Genomic DNA, 17,660 nt, shown 5'->3' on the forward strand with positions numbered 1-17,660 from the left:
GCCTTGGGGGTTTCCAAAATGCTTACCTTTTCATAAACCACTTTTTTTTTTTTATCCTTCCAGTTCTCTCAGCTGGTCCAAATACTCTCTATTTTGAAAAATTAAGAAATAAAAGCTCATATTCACTTCCTTTATGGAGCCCAAAGTATTCTCTGTGCTGCTGCTAAGTCGCTTCAGTCGTGTCCGACTCTGTGCGACCCCATAGACGGCAGTTCACCAGGCTCCCCCGTCCCTGGGATTCTCCAGGCAAGAACACTGGAGTGGGTTGCCATTTCCTTCTCCAATGCATGAAAGTGAAAACTGAAAGCGAAGTCGCTCAGTCGTGTCCGACTCTTAGTGACCCCATGGACTGCAGCCTACCAGGCTCTTCCGTCCATGGGATTTTCCAGGCAAGAGTCTTGGAGTGGGGTGCCATGTCCTGCTCCAAGTATTCCCTACTTCCTGCAAAAAAGTATAGCACTTATTATTTACACAACTTTTTAGAAAACAAATGTTCTCCACTTCCTACTGCTTGCTAACTTTAAAAAAAATAAATTTATTTTTTATTGAAGGATAATTGCTTTACAGAATTTTGCTGTTTTCTGTCAAACTTCAACATGAATCACCCATAGGTATACTACAGTTTCTCTCTTAAGCTTGATTCTAAACTCCTTTAGGGAAATAATTTTATATATCTTTATTTTTCCTGATACTTAACTTATATCTCACTTTATTTGCATATTTACATCCCACATTGTTCTAAAATAAATTTAAGGTAACTTATAACAATGCACATGTACAACAAGTGGAATAAAATTTAAAATAAGTTGCTGAACTTCTTTGGCAAATCCAGTTACTATATAAATTTAACTTCTCTGAGACAGCCATGATGTGAGGAAGCCCAGACTAAACAGGTGGAGGGTGAGCTGCCAGCCTTTTCTTAGCTGTTCTACCCATTCTAGTTTACTTCTAGAGTGAAGAAGCCATTTCAGATACTGCAGCCCAGACAGAAGCCACATGGAGCAGAGGAATCTAGCCAATGACAGAATTTAGGACCCAGATATATGGCCACAGCCAAGCTGTCCCAGACATACCCAGCCATTCGAGCCACTCCTGGTGAGGCCCCAAACACTGTGGAGTAGACACAAGTCTCCCAATGTGCCCTGACGTAATACTTGACCTACAAAATCTCATTCAAATCACTATGCTAGGTTCAGAGGGGGATGCAAAGAAAACGAACCTTTCTTCTAACCCTCATGGAGTACAGAGGCCAGAAATCTGAAGGACTAGAAAGAGTAAGATTTACATCTAACAGTTCCAGTTCTGGATAAGATTTCGCTCTCTCACTTTTAGTTATAAAACCTGGGCAAAATGCACTGAGGACTCTTGGAAGTAAATATTAGCAAGCATGCTGGGAATGAATTCTAGAATTTGAAGCAGTTTTTCTCTCCTATAGTTCATGAGTTTATGCATGTATAATGCGAACTGTGTGCTGAAAACTATAAAATTCTGATGAAAGAAAGCAAAGAATCCAAAATAATTAGAATGATATACCATGTTTATGGGTTTAAAGACTCACAATAGTGAAGGTGTCACTCGTCCCTAAATAGATCCATAGATTTTAAGCAATTTCAATGAAAGTCCCAAAAGGAGTTTTATAAAGACAAACTAGTTCTAAAATTCCTTTCAAAAGTCAATGGAGCTGAAAAAAAATCACTTTGGAAAAGAAGAATTAAGAGAGAGAAACATAATGATTGATCTTAAAACCTCCTATAAAATTATATTCCCAGGTGGCACAGTGATAAAGAATTCACCTGCAATGCAGGAGGCTCAAGAGACAAGGGTTTGATCCCTAAGTTGGGAAGATTCCTTGGAGTAGGAAGTAGCAACCTGCTTCAATATTCTTGTCTGGAAAGCTCCATGGCCAGAGGAGCCTGTTGGGCTATAGTCCATGGGGCTGCAAAGAGTCAGACATAACTGAGTGACTGAGCACAGCACATAAAATTAGAGTAGTTGAAACTGTATGAAATTCACTAAGGAGAAGACACATAAATCAATGCAATAGAATAGAGTCCAGTAGTAAATCTACATATAATGAACAATTGGCATCTGACAAATGCAAAGACAATTCAGTGGAGGATAATCATTTCAAGAAATGGTACTGGAATTATTGGGCAACCACATAAAAAATCTTAAGAAGAACCTCTAAGTAAACCCTGTGATTGTGTGTGCTCAGGCCCTTCAGTCTCGTCCAACTCTTTGTGACCCTATGCGCTTTACTCTACCAGGCTCCTCTGTCCAAGGGAGTCTTCAGGCAAGAATACTGCAGTGGGTCAGGTCACCACGCCCTCCTCCAGGTCATCTTCCTGACCCAGGGACTGACCCACCTCTTATGTCTCCTGCATTGGCAGGCAGGTTCTTTGCCGCTAGTGCCACCTGGGAAGCCCCAAGTAAGCCCTATATCCTCCTAACTTAATTCAAGAAGTAACTCAAAATGGATCATGGATCTAAATGCAGTATATTTTAAAAATAAGAATTTTAGAATAAAATATTAGAAGAAATTTACCAAGACCTATAGTTAAACAAGATGTTTTTTAACATCTCACCAAAAGTATAATCCATAAAATTAAACATTAATACATTTAAATTTATCAAAATTAAAAACTTCTCTGCAAAAGACACTGTTAAGAAAATGAAAAAAGCTACAGACTGGATGAAAATATTTGCAAATCACATATCTGACACAGAACCTGCATCCAGAATACTTAAACAATTCTCCAGATTTAACAATAAGAAAACAAACAAAATATTTAAAAAGCAGTCAGAACTTGAACAGACACTTCACTTTTGAGGGAAACTCAAATCAAAGTCATGAAATACCACCACATGTCTATGAGAATGGCTAAATAAAAATACAGTACTAAGTGCTGATACAAATAAGAAACATATTCTTGGTAGAAATCTACAATGGTCCAGCCACTCAGGAAAACAATTTGGTAGGTTCTTTTAAAACTAAGCATATATTTACTAGATGGGCCAGAAATCCCATTCCAAATGTACTTCAACAGTTGAATGAATAAACAAGATACACTCTTACAAAGAAGCTGCTGCTGCTGCTGCTGCTCCTAAGTCGCTTCAGTCATGTCCAACTCTGTGCGATCCCATAGACAGCAGCCCACCAGGCTCCCCCATCCCTGGGATTCTCCAGGCAAGAACACTGGAGTGGGTTGCCATTTCCTTCTCCATTACTCAGTAATATAAAAGGAACAAACTTAAATATTTGAAGCTGACTCATTTGAAAAGATCCTGATGCTGGGAAAGATTGAGGGCAGGCGGAGAAGGGGACGACAGAGGATGAGATGGTTGGATGGCATCACCGACTCAACGGACATGGGTTTGGGTGGACTCCAGGAGTTGGTGATGGACAGGGAGGCCTGGTGTGCTGCGGTTCATGGGGTTGCAAAGAGTTGGACATGACTGAGCGACTGAACTGAACTGAAACTTAAATGACTCTCAAAGACACATCAAGTGAGAAGAACCAGTCCCTAAGGGTTACATGCTATATGATTCCATTTATATGATAGTCACAAAAAGTATTGTGATAAAGAACAGATCAGTTGTTCCCATCAGTTCAGGTGGGGAAGGGTTGTGACTACAGAAAGAAAGTACAGGGAATTTGTTGGGGTGATAGAACTACTGTGTGTCCTGATGGTGGTGGTGATGGTTGCACAAACCTACACGTGTATTAAAATTCATGGAATTGTACACTAAAAATAGGCAAATTTATGTTAATTTTAAAAATAATATTTCTAAAGTGTGGGATGGTAAAAATTATACTTAGAAAATGGTCTATAAGAGAAAAAAAATTTTTAAACCTGTATACATAAGGGAGGAGGACGTCTGAGAACTCTGCTAGAGAAACAAACCTTGCCCTTGAGCTTTGACATTTCCAGAGTGTGACTGTGATGGGGTCCAGCCCCCTAATCTAGGCGGTTTTCTTTGCCCAAGGCCTCCCCCTGCCCCTGCCCCCAGCTATGAACCATTGTATGCTGACAGCAGCTATAGGAGTGAAGGGCATTTGTATGCTGACAGCTTGATTAGTTAACTATTCCTTGAGGAGGAAGCCTGAGTTATTGGCTGACCTCCACCTGTGACAATACACTACATCTTAGCCATCACCGAGCCAGGTAACTAACCTCACTTTGCCCTTATTCTTTACACATCTCAAAACACTTTCAACAATGCTACCTCTTTCAAATCTCAAGGCACCTCTGTGAGGAAAGGTGGGGTGGGTATCATTATCTTTATTTTATGTAAGAAAGAAACTGAAACCAAGAAGTTAAATGATTTGGCCGAGGTCAAGCAGCTGGGGAAAAGCCCACAAACGAGACCCAGGACTACCAGCTTGTACTCTCATTCTCTCCTCCATCTATCCATCTGAAAAATATTTATTGAGTACTTACTATATGACAGGGGGTGTGTCCCTGTTTGCTTAAATTTCATCTGAGAGAAAAGACATATGTATAGATGCTCAAAACAAGGCACTAAATAGTAAAGGCCTCTCTATTGTAAGAACAGTAAGAGTTACAATTGGTGTGCTAGTTGTTGAGTGATCAGGACAGACTTAACAGAAAAGATGGACCTTGATTTGAATTGTAAGAATTGGGAGAGAATTTTGAAAAATTGAGATTGAGGGACATATTCCACATGCAAGAATGCATGATAGCCAGCCCATGGATTTATGCCTCCTAATATCCATGGCCTCGTGTGGTCTTTCAGTTCAGTTGCTAGTCGTGTCCAACTCTTTGTGACCCCATGGCCTGCAGCACGCCAGGTTTCCCTGTCCGTCATCAACTCCCAGAGCTTGCTCAAGCTCATGTCCATCGCGTCAGTGATGCCTTCCAACCATCTCATCCTCTGTCATCCCCTTCTCCTCCCACCTTCAATATTTTCCAGCATCGGGGTCTTTTCCAGTGAGTCAGTTCTTAGCATCAAGTGGCCAAAATATTGAAGTTTCAGCTTTAGCATCAGTCTTCCAATGAATGTTCAGGACTGATTTCCTTTAGGATGGACTGGTTGAATCTCCTTGCAGTCCAAGGGACTCTCAGGAGTCTTCTCTAACAGCACAGTTCAAAAGCGTCAATTCTCTCGTGTTCAATCAGGGTTGTTGTAGCTGAACAACAGAGTATGGCAGAGGGGACAGTGTGGGACTTCTGAGGCTAGGTCTACAGGGTATTGTGGCTTGTACCCTTTCTCCTAAATGCTCATTCTAAATGAGCTCATCCTAAATGCTGAGAGAATTCAGCCCCAGGTCACTCGAGCAGCCCTGAATAGAGGCCCCTGTGGAGGGTAATTGAGACTTCTTGCCAATAGCCCACACCAACTCGCCATCCATGTGAGTGAGCCACCGTGGGAGAGGATTGTCAAGTTCCAGTCTAGTACTCAGATGATTGCAAACTTCAGCAGATATCTCACTGCAAACGCATGAGAACCCCCAAGGCAAAACTACCCATCTAAAGTGCTTTCCCAACTTCTGACCCATAGAAACCATAAGAGATTTAAGTAATTATTGCTATTTTAAACCATTGAACTTTAGGATGATTTTTCATACAGCATTGCAGTTTTAGTCGCTTGGTCATGTCCAACTCTTTGCGACCCCACAGACGACTATATCCCACCAGGCTCCTCTGTCCATGGAGTTCTCCAGGCAAGAATACTGGAGTGGGTTGCCATTTCCTTCTCCAGGGCCATATAGCATTAGGTAACAATAAAATATGTGAGCCAACTTTCAGAAAAAAAAACCTATAAGACCTATTCAAAAGATAGTTCTCTCCAGAAGCCAAGAAGGTAGGAGTTCTAGTAGACTGAGCATGGAGTAGAAAAGGCTTGAACAAAGGCAGTGGCAGAAAGAATTGAGAGGAAAGGACAGAAGGGAAAGGCCACAGAGAGAATCCACTGGACTCCCTAGGGTTCTCGGCATGAATAACTCATGGTTATTCCTGCTAATGTGAACAATGCTGTTCAGGCTGTTTGCAGAAGTATCTTCGGGAAAACAGAATGGGTTGTTTCCTTCGTTCCTCAGTTTTCATCTTTTCATTTCATGGCCTGGGGGTTGGGGTCCCCTGCTCTAGAGGACAGAAGATCAATAAGGTGAAAGGATTGTGTGTCCTCAAGCCACCTCACAAAAGGCTACCTGACAAATGCCTACATTTAACAATTATGTGAGCAAGAAATAAATTTCCACTGCATGAAACAATAAACAAGTCATCAGGATAGTGGAAAGTGAGTGGAGGGAAAATAGGATAAAGAGTGAGCCCAGTACATACACACACGCGTCTCAAAGTCCAGGGTGGATGCTTGCTAGATATGAATCATGACCTTATGAGCTGGGCTGTCTAATAGCCAAATCAAAAAGAGAAAGAGGATCAGTGACATGATTCACAAAGACCACAAAATTTTAAAAAGAATAAAGAATTGTTCAGAAGTGTGATTACTTCCAATAATAAAATTAAATAGAATTTTGCCTAGTGAGTCTTCATAAAAAGACACTGCGTGATGTAATAAACAATGTCCTCAATAATGTCCCAGCAGCCAGTAGAGCCATATGTTTTTATAACTCTGTTTCTTTTAATGTCCTTCAGTGAAGGACAAAAGAAGTGGTAAAATGTCATAGTAAAATCTATTCCATGGGGCTTGGGGAAAAGCACAAAATTTAGTGGTCAAGTTAGTTCTCTGCTGGTTTGGCTGTACCTAACAGTAAACATGAGAGCATCCAGAGGTATTCACAAATGTGGAGCTTTTAGACAGTCCCTCCTCAGCCAAATATCAGTATATATTTGATAAATACATTTTTGTTAACTGATACTCTGGCAGTTATGTGTGTAGCTTTGAGGGTGGAAAAGACAAAGTAGGAGAAGCCCAAATATCCTGGTGCTGCTTCCCTATGACCCCACATTACCTACCAAATCTTATCCGGATGCTCTGGTGGCCAGGATATTTCACCATCTCATGTTTTTTGCAGTATTTTCTCCCAGTGTATTTTTCTGGAGCAGTATAATTAAGAACACTGACTAGAGAATAAGAAAGGAAGAATAATAAAATATAAGAACAACTGTAAAGAGTCATTATGATATGCTTTCAAAGCCAATAATTACCACTCTTGCTTAACATATAAATCACTATTAGTGTTCTGTTTGAACTACAACTGGGTACTTGTTATTTGACACAGAATGCTTTTGAGAAAGACCTAACATCTGCCCACAATTGGATTCCTTTCCAAGCATTCCTGGGAGGAGGAGGAAAGGGATGTCAGGAGGGTAATTTAATGCTTATAGTTAAAACCTTGAAAAGGACCCATTGTGAGGGAAGTTGAAGGGGATGAATTAATAAACATAGAAAATAACTTCTGGTTGGCTTCGTAAAGTAAACCCCGAGAGTTGTCTTTAAAGTGAGAAGCTTCAAGACCAGCTCTTTGTAAAACAAAAAGGTTATATACCACATCGGGAAATCAAGACTCTTGGAAGAACAGGCATAACTTGAGAGTAGTTGGCTTGAGGAAGTGAGGATGGACGAAATATGGACCCGAAGGCCAGCTCTGGACCCGGAGACCTAGGAATTGTTGCTGTTGTTCAGGCACCAAGTCATGTCCAACTTTTTGTGACCTTATGGACTGCAGCACACCAGGTTTCCCTGCCCCTCACCATCTCCTAGAGTTTTCCCAAGTCCCTGTCCATTGAATCAGTGATGGAGGAGGGAATGGCAAACCACTCCAATATACTTGCTTTGAGAACGCCAAGAACTATATAAAAAGAGACCTAGGAGACTGATTAAGTAACTGTGGTCAGTGCACATTGCCAATCATTTTAGTGAGCATGAAAGAAAACTGGAGGAAAACTGATCTTTGGTGGGTGGTGGAGGTTTCTACAACAGGGGAAAATGGTACCGTGACAGCAGTGTACTAACTCTTTGGATCGGGGGTGTGGCAGAGGGAAGATATTTGGAATTAAATGCATTTAAAATATGAGTTGCACACCATGTGTAGTGATAGTCATTTAGATTCCCCTAGAGTCAGGCAAACGAGCTGTGAATCTGACAACAAGATGGATAAATTATTATCCTGACAACTCAAAATCTGGCAAGAGCCGGAGAACTATTCCAGCGGTGATGACAGAAACAGGTCAGGCTCGGATCGAGCCAGAGCTAAGGAACAAATATTTCTAGTATTTTATGCAAAACACTATTCAACCATTTTTCTTTCAGTTCAGTGAAGCTTAGAAACAATAAAAACAGTATTTATATGACTTTGGAGGAATTCAGGAAATCCGTGAGGATGCCTGAAATCTGGAGAATCAATGGGTGAAGATGGATTTATGCTAGTATTATGTTAAGTGCTGCTGTGATCTCAGACCTCAGGTTCTGCCTTCAGAGTGACATAAACCTAGTAACCTTTCCCAGCCTTGGAAACATTTCTTCTCCTCCAATCTCCAAGGTGATTTCTTCTGCTTCAGTCTCCTAAGCTACTCGGAACTACTCCTAAGACAATGCTGTAGATACGGTAGATACACTTGGTTGCCTACTCAACAGTCATTTCACCCTTTTTCCTTATAAACAAACCCCCAAATTTGTTGAGCAAGTCATCCTCTTCCACCTGACCTTGTGCTCACTGGACAAGTCACACACTCCTTTCCCCTTTTCAGATCTTTCTTGAGAATAAACATGTAACATCATTCTACGCACCAAGATGTGAGCAGGAAATCTCTGAAGGGGTGGGAGCAGGGTGGGGAGGGTGGCACGGATTTTAGGAAAGGTTTCCTAGCCTTGCAAAGGAGATTCATAGGGGAAAATAGTCATTCTGCGGCTCAGTGTTGTCATGGGTGTGTGTGCTTGGAAATGGGATGGCAATCAAGCAACCATAAAGGGTACTAGTCAAGGAAAAGTCAACGAGTAATGACAGCAGCACAGAAAGATGAAAAGAACAAACATCCTTGATGTCATTGAGGCTACCAAATAAGCCAAACTGGAGATCCCCATTCCAGGACTTAGAAATGTTCCCATTGTTTCAGCAATTTTGACTTGAGTAGTCTAGTTCTCTATTACTTGCAGCTGAAAGTATAGTAACTAGTGAAATAAATATGTGTGTATTTATACTCCTATTAGATATCAGAGGAAACACCTGTTATTATCACCCACAATGCCTGCTATATACAGATATCAATGAATGCCGGTTCCCTAAAGAGGTAAATGCATGGATGGATGAATAGATGTTCTACATCTTAATACTAGCTGCATTCCCTTGCTCACTGAATTGCATAACTATCCATCCAGGTGCATAAGTCAAAGACATTCTAGATGATTCCCTATCCCCTCTCTCTATAGCAGCCGATCCATTGCCAAGGCCTGTTCATCTTGCCCTTTAGATTCTTCTCAAACTACTATCATGTCTTAACTGGCCTAGTGTCGTAGACTTCTAGTAACTAGCTTCTTGAAATTTCTCAAATCTGTTCTCCACACTGCAGCCAATAGGAATCTTTTCAAAATGTTAAATCCCTCACCTCCCACCTCCACCCTTAATTAAGGGATAAAGAACAAAATTCTAAAATTCAGGAGATGCCTGCAAGACCTGTGTGGCCTTGTGCCATCCACTCTTTTAGGCTACCTCTTGCCCTTGACACTCTAGCCAGACAGGCTGACTATTGATTTCTTGGTGTGCCTTGCTCTGCACATACTATTCTATCTGCCTGGCAGGTTCTCCCTACTGGCACCCCTCACAATCACATGCTTTTGTGTTCCAGCCACTATTTTTCAGTCTGTCTCATTTTTCCCAGGCAAGCCTCCACTCTAGTTCCTGAATAGGTGGTTCTCAATATCATACACTTGGCCAACACCACATACCTCTCAGTCACAGCTAGGATGACCATCCGAACTGCAACGTTCCTAAGAGTGAATGGGACACCGTAACAATTACCCTGGGACAATAAGTATGAAGAGAGATTTTTCTGGGCTAAGAGAACGTCTAGTCACCTTGTTCTTTGTACATTTTCATTTAAAGTTTGCCTCCCCTAGGTCTCTACATGGGGAGGGCCGTGTCCTTCATTTTTTTTGCTCATTATCACAGTCTCCATATCTGGCACAATGCCAGATTCAACAACAGACGTTTAATAAATATTTGTTAGAGGTATGTTGGAAAGAATGAATATGATAATTCAGTTCACATTGTCCTTTTCTACTGTTTTTTATAATCCTCCCTAGACCAGCATTGAAATAATGTTATGCTATATTCTTGCTTCTTATTTTTAAATATCTCATCATTTTGCATAGCACTGCTGTGCTGCTGCTGCTAAGTCACTTCAGTTGTGTCCGACTCTGTGCGACCCCATAGACAGCAGCCCACCAGGCTCCCCTGTCCCTGGGATTCTCCAGGCAAGAACACTGGAGTGGGTTGCCATTTCCTTCTCCAAGCACTGCTGTACTCCTGACCTATTCATTTAGTCATCAAGTATCTGCTGAACATGTTAACATGTCCTGAGCATGAACTACAGACTAGGTGTGCAACAGCAAACGAAACACAGTCTCTGTCTTCAAGGACTTCACAGTCCCACGAGGGTGATACTTGAAGTCCCTGAGGACCCAAGGTCAGTTTTTACCAAATTAATGCCTTGCCAATCTAGGCCTGGATATGAAAGAGGTAGTCTGAATTTTTTCATTTCCTTCTCACTTACATCATTTCCTCCAATTTGGTTTCAAGGCCAGTGCCCTCCTGGTTTCCATTACTTACTAAAACTTAGCTCCAGGAAACATTAAGCTACTTAGGTGTAATTTCAGATTCTGCAATATATTAAGAATCACATTCATACATATCAACTGGCAAGAAATAAATGGAAATCTCAAGGTACCTGAAATTAGGAGCTGTGAGTTTAGGATCTGATCCTGAAGCTTCCCCATGGATGATTATCAAATTCAGTAATAGCTAGTAGTTTGGGTTTTAGCACACAATCAGGCCAGGATATGAGGCTGTGGGTCCTATGAGACACTGAATGAAAACTAATACCCTCATGAAGCTGGGATGCTCAAAGCTATGTTGCCTCTATAATGAGGAGTCCAGGAAAAAAACTCCATTCACCTTAACAGGGAGATGATAAAGTTTGCTGTTCTGGGCGAAGGAAAAGGAAAGAAAAATTATTCCCAGAAAAATAAAAATCCTCAGCCTCTGCCTTTTGATGTATTGAAGTTAGGATGTATACTTGCGTCATGATTTGGAAACTGTCAGGATTAGAAATTTACATAAAAATTAGTCCTGGGACAGTGATATCCCTGGAGTACCTTGTAGATGTGAACGGAAAATCTCTATGGAGTGACACATCCCTACTTAGGCCACACAGGATTTTCATAGGAAGGTTTCAATGAAGATGAGTTTATAATTCAAGATGTAGAAACAAAGACAGAAGGATAGATACCCAGTAACCTATGATAATAGAAGTGTTATCTGAAAAAGATATGTCTTAAGAAGAGTCTCCTGGAAACAGATTCTGAGGTAGAGATTGGCATGGAGGAGGTTTTTTGGAGAACACTCTAAGGAACATCTCTAAGACAGTGAAGAAAGGATTATGCAGGAGACAGGGTGATACAGTTGCAACTGAAGCCTCAGCTATCCCAAAGGGTCTCTGGAGTTGGGATGGCCCTGAAGAATAACCCAGACTGAAACAATTAGATTGGGCCTTTATATCTCAATGGCACCAATCCCTGGATGCAAGTTGCCCCTGAAAGAGGTTATGAATTTGGGAAAAATGGCTCCCTTCAGCCAAAAGCAAACCCCAGAGAAATTCAGAAGGGATCTGTCAGCAGCCCTGTACCCAACAACAAAGAAATAAAGGTCTCAGACTTGAAGTCAGGGATAGGCGGTAGGGACTCGGAGAAGCACCAGTCAGCATCTGCTACAGCCCACCCTTGGGCTGTTCAGATGTATTTACATTTTGTGTTAAGTTTGTCCCATCTGGGAAAGGATCTTCAGGTTTCTGGGTGGTCTCATTTCCTGAGGAATCTTACACAGAGCAAGTTAGTGGGAAAAGTTAGCAATCCCTGCTGCTGCAACTAGTTTTAGGAGCACAATCAGTTTTCATCATCTACTTTACTACTCATTCTAGATTCTCCTCGCCCTTGCCTAGTACTTCTCATGATCTTAACAACAAGTAGAAACACTTAGGGTCTAAACTTCTGATCACCATGCCCTTCTGAGGTCATGTCTATGTACTTATGTGACATAAGTACACTTATGTCTGTGTACTTATCCACCGACCATCCCAATTGAGCAGCAGATTATCAAAAGATGCCCCTATTGTTCACTGAGTGTGAAATATAGTCTTCCCTTTTTTCCTATACAGCAGCTGCTGAGCCTCCTCCTGATGATCAGTGCAAGTCAACCTTGTATGGAGAGTATGTACTTCCGTTGCTTACCATCCTCTTGATATGAGAAACCTAAGTGACTTGATGATAGCCGTAGTGTAAAGTAGGACTCTTACTGTATCCCCTGGGGAAAGCAATCGCCCTCTGGGAATCAAGACTTCTACCACAGAGCCTAAAGCTTTACATACAGGAAAAGCAAATCCAAAAGTGGGTAACTGTGAATTATAGTAACATAAAGATACAGAAAATAGGAAAGAATAGTTAAGAAACATGGTAGGTAGAATGTGAAGTTTCAATATGTATATGATATGAATAAATATAACATGAACACTTCAAATAGGAATATAGGTTGGGAAACAAAGTATGGCTGGTTGAAAGCAGAAAATAACACGGTGAAAAATAAAACCAAATGTGTATTATCACAATAAATACAAATGGATTAAACAATTAAAAAGCAGAGATGCTCAAACTGGATTTTAAAATCACTAGTATAAGAGAGACACCTATACACACTGGAACAAAAAGACAGAAAGTTAAGGGATGAGAGGAAAGATTTATTAGACAAATTCTTATCAAGAGTTAAGCCATCATGGCTCTATTATACCCAAAAAGTTTAATCTTTAAGGAAAAACACATTTTATGGATAAAGGGTATCATTATTTTTAAAATTATGAGGAAGATATATGGTTCTGAATCTATATGCACTTAAAAGTATAGACTCAAACTATGTAAAGAAATTCAGGGCTTGGTGGCAGCCTGTCAAAATGCTACATCTCCTGGGAGTTTTGCATGTTCACAAGGCTTAGTACCTCAAGAAAAAAGAGATCAAACTTAAGAGAGTGTTACTGGATTAATCTTAACTGTTAAGAAGCAAGTTTAATTTATTAATATACTCTGGAAAGTTCTTAAACACATCCTTTTTATCTTGCTAAGTGTATTTGCCAAGTACAGCTATGTTTATAAAGTTGAATTTGTACTTATGGATTCTAGGAAGTAAATTGAGTAAATGAACTGAGCTAAACTTTCATTAAGAAAGGTAAAACCTGAGCCAATTGTCAGATCCATGCATCAAGACTTCCCAGATGAGTTTCTTAGGAAATAGAAACAATTGAAAAGTTTGGACTGGTTGACAGCTCTGCAACAGAGCCAAATTCTAGAAATAGGTAGAATTATTATTATTTTTTAAGAGTTATGGGGTCTTCTATTTAATTTAATTAATTAAAATTGAAGTATAATTGATTTACAATGTTGTGTCAGTTTCAGGTATATATAGCAAAGTGATTCGGATATATATATATATATATAGTATATTATTAATATGATTATATATATGTGGGGGTCTTCCCAGATGGTGCAGTGGCAAAGCATCCATATGTCAACACTCTTAAATCACAACACTCATAAATCACAGCAAGATCCTCTATGATCCACCTCCGAGTAATGGAAAGAAAAACAAAAATAAACAAATGGGGCCTAATTAAATTTAAAAGCTTTTGCACAGTGAAGGAAACTGTAAGCAAGGTGAAAAGACAGTCCTGAGAATGGGAGAAAATAATAGCAAATAAAGCAACTAACAAAGAATTAATCTCCAAAATAGGCAAGCAGCTCATGTAGCTCAATACCAGAAAAGTGAACAACCCAACCAAGAAGTGGGCAGACCTAAACAGACATTTCTCCAAAGACATCCAGTGGCTAACAAACACATGAAAAGATGCTAGACATCACTAACAGAGAAATGCAAATGAAAACCATAATGAGGTGTCATCTCACGCCGGTCAGAGTGGCCATATCATCAAAAGGTCTACAAACACACACAAGAGAAGATGTGGAGAAAAGGGAACCCTCTTACACTGTTGGTGGGAATGCAAACTGGTATAGCCACTATGGAGAACAGTGTGGAGATTCCTTAAAAAACTGGGAATAGAACTGCCATATGACCCAACAATCCCACTGCTGGGCATACACCCTGAAAAAACCAGTGTTAAAAGACACACATGTACCCCAGTGTTCACTGCAGCACTATTTACAATAGCTACGACATGGAAGCAACCTAGATATCCATCAGCAGACAAATGTGTAAGAAAGTTGTAGTACACATACACAATGGAATGTCCAGTTCTAACTGTTGCTTCCTGACCTGCATATAGGTTTCTCAAGAGGCAGGTCAGTTGGTCTGGTATTCCCATCTCTTTCAGAATTTTCCACAGTTTATTGTGATCCACACAGTCAAAGGCTTTGGCATAGTCAATAAAGCAGAAATAGATGTTTGTAGTGTGTTATCTATCTAGGAGTCATCCCAAACTCCTAATTTATCCCTCCCTCCCCTGATTCCCTCTCTGGTAACCACAAGTTTTTTTTTTTTCCTATGTCTGTGAGTCTATTTCTGTTTTGTAAATAAGTTCATTTGTATTAAGTTTTTAGGTTCCACATATAAGTGATGTCAGATGGTATCTGTCTTTATCTTTCTGACTTACTTAGTATGATATCTCTAGGTCCATCCATCTGTCCTCTCTCAGATAAAAGTAAAAAGGAATAAATTAATCAGGGTTTAAGTCATGCAAGATTTTGTAACGGTAACACAATGGTAGGATGAGGAGGTGGAGAGAGAGGAGGGGGAGGAGAGAGGGACAAGGAGCACAAAGGTTTCTGCAGCAGATTCGGTCATGGGAAGGGAGGTGATGGATACATCCTTGGTGGCCTCACTAAAGGGGAGATCTGGCTGCTAAATTTGATCTTGCATCCAAGTAACTGATGAAAAGTAACATTAATATCAGAATAATGGTAATGAGCTATATATAGATGCAGATTCTCTGTCTGTGGAGATTATAGACAAAATAGACTTTAAGGCAAAAACCATTAGCGTGCTAAAAAGACTCACTACATACATTCTGTTAGAAAAGGTGAGGTTATTTGATTGTGATGAACTCCACATCTGAAGAATAGAAAAATTCAGTGGGGGAAAAAAAAAATGTCCGAAACTAAATTTGGTGGTGAGGTCTGAGCCTCAAGTATCCTTGTTCTCGTCATCCTAAAGTCAAATCTCACTAGTATCTCAAAATCAGGTCAAGTTCATTATTAGATTCTGTCTTAGTCACACTTTTAGTACTCTTTCTCTGACACTTAAAAATGCCAAATATTGTCCCAGTTGTGGTGCTAGAATAAATTCACTTCATTTCGGCTTTCTTTGTATTGTTAAGAATTTTCCTTTGAAGAAAGTGTGGTTTTATCTGCAACGATCTGATCAGATGTTTTGCAGTTGCGTGTGTGCATGCTAATAAGTTGCTTCAGTCGTGTCCTACTCCTTGCGACCCTCGGAGTGTAGCCCGCCAGGCTCCTCTGTCCGTGGGATTTCCCAGGCAAGAGTGCTGGAGTAGGCTGACGCGCCCTCCTCCGGGGGATCTTCCCAACCCAGGGATGGAACTCGTGGTTCTTACGTCTCCTGCTTTGGCAGGTGGGTTCTTTTTGCAGTTAAGACACCTCATTTCTGATCTATAGTTTGTTTTGTTCAATGGGATTTCTGTCAGGCATCTTTGAAAAGCTCTGTCTCTGGAGTTTTGGTTTGCCCTTGTGAATGTTCTCACTGACTTTGAAAGGAATTCTTCATTGTTTTGGTTTTTTTTCCCCCTGTGTGGCAGCAGTCTTGCTACTGGTGTTTACCTTTTATTGATTTATGGTAATAGGTGGCCAGCCCCCTTTTTTCCTGTCACTTACAGGTTGACCTCCTTAGCTGAGGCTTTTCTGAAACTGGCACACAAGGTAAAAGCACAGATGACCTTGTAAATTCAAAGGCTGCTTCCACTGCGTTAGAAGTCTACAACTCCAGGGTGCTGGAACTTGACACCAGTGAACATTTAAACATGCAGCTTAATGCTTGCTGCCTCACACTGAATGGCTGCCACACATCTGGGTTTGTGAACCTGGATTTGCGGCATCTCTCTTTTTAGGCCAGGGGCCTTCACATTCTGGTGTGTGTGTCTCAGAATGGTGTAGCATGCTGAGAAGGAATACAGACTTCCAGGCCCTACCCTAGACACTGATTCAGCACATCTGGGGGCAGGGCCCTGGGGTCTGTGGCTGATTTTAACGCAGATCATACTTTAACCTCCATAAGAGAGCTGAGAAAGAGAAAAGTACCACCACACTTTGACTCCCAGCTGGGCCTTGCTTGTGCTAGACGCTGTCCTGGCAGCACTGATGCTCGGCCCTCGTGTTCTTCTGGCGAACAAAAACAATTTCAGGCAACTTCAACACCAGACAAAGCCACTGTGCGACCATAACGGGTCAAGACAAAAGCAAAAACACTCTGCGATCATATCTGAACACAGATGAAAACAAGAACAGTGTCCAAACCACAAACACCAAAGGTTGCCCCATCTCCCAGCTAGTGTGAGTGACTGATGCTACTTTCCCAGTTACGGCTTATCTTCAATTTATTTCAGCCCTCTTATAGATATTTCTTGATGACCATGGGATCTCCCCTACCAGGTTCCTATTAGTATTCTTGAGCACATGCTAAGTCCCTTCAGTCATGTCTGACTCTGTGTGACCCTGTGGACTGTAGCCCACCAGGCTCCTCTGTCCATGGAATTCTCCAGTTAAGAATACTGGAGTGGACTGTCATGCCCTTCTCCAGGCAATCTTCCCAACCCAGGGATCAAACCCACGTCTCTTACGCCTCCTACATTGGCAGGGGATTTTACCACTAGTGCTGCCTGGGAAGCCTGTTAGTATTATTACTGTTTATTTATTGAGATAATCATAGAATGACCCCTGCTTCCTCATAGCATTGAATCCAGAGCAAAGCCCTGCTTCCTTAAACCCTCCCCAACACAAGCCCACATCCTCTAAGTCCTTTCTAATATTCTATTGCTGAAATGCACCCTCCCCATAGTTCCCCATGGGGTGCTTTTTCCTTTGCTACAACAGGTACCAAATCCAGCTCGTTCAACTGCAGGTGTGTTTCTGGTGGGCTTTGGCTGGCAGATACTGACAAGGCACACCAACTAGACTGATGCTTTCCACTCTTTCTCTGTGAACAAAGTGTGCTGGCCACTCATGGCTACTAAGCCTCTCAGGCATTTATATTCCTGGGCATGAGTGCTCCCCACTGAGGAAAGGTTTGGTATATACTTTATCAGTCCTGATGCTCACAGAACAGTGTACTTGAGGGGTATCACTGAGGAGAGTTCAGTGAATTTGCAGAGACACCGTTAATAAAGGATAATGAAGAACCAATGACTAGCACCAGCTAGGAGCTGGTACCGTCCTTAAGCCTGAAGGAG

At 41.1% G+C, this 17,660-nt stretch overlaps 2 long non-coding RNA genes across 2 annotated transcripts in view; one reads left to right on the plus strand and one right to left on the minus strand.

Moving 5' to 3' along the window:
* The window catches only part of LOC132343214 (uncharacterized), a 71,492-nt gene that overhangs the window by 19,941 nt on the left and 33,891 nt on the right, over positions 1–17,660 (plus strand). The gene's annotated exons all lie outside the window — the stretch shown is intronic.
* The window catches only part of LOC107131561 (uncharacterized), a 119,772-nt gene that overhangs the window by 10,106 nt on the left and 92,006 nt on the right, over positions 1–17,660 (minus strand). The window contains exon 6 of the long non-coding RNA XR_001494451.3: positions 6,942–7,049. This is a non-coding gene — a long non-coding RNA (uncharacterized lncRNA). The remainder of the gene's footprint in view (positions 1–6,941; positions 7,050–17,660) is intronic.

This window comes from Bos taurus, chromosome 20 (assembly GCF_002263795.3).
Source record: "Bos taurus isolate L1 Dominette 01449 registration number 42190680 breed Hereford chromosome 20, ARS-UCD2.0, whole genome shotgun sequence".
NCBI lineage: Eukaryota > Metazoa > Chordata > Mammalia > Artiodactyla > Bovidae > Bos > Bos taurus.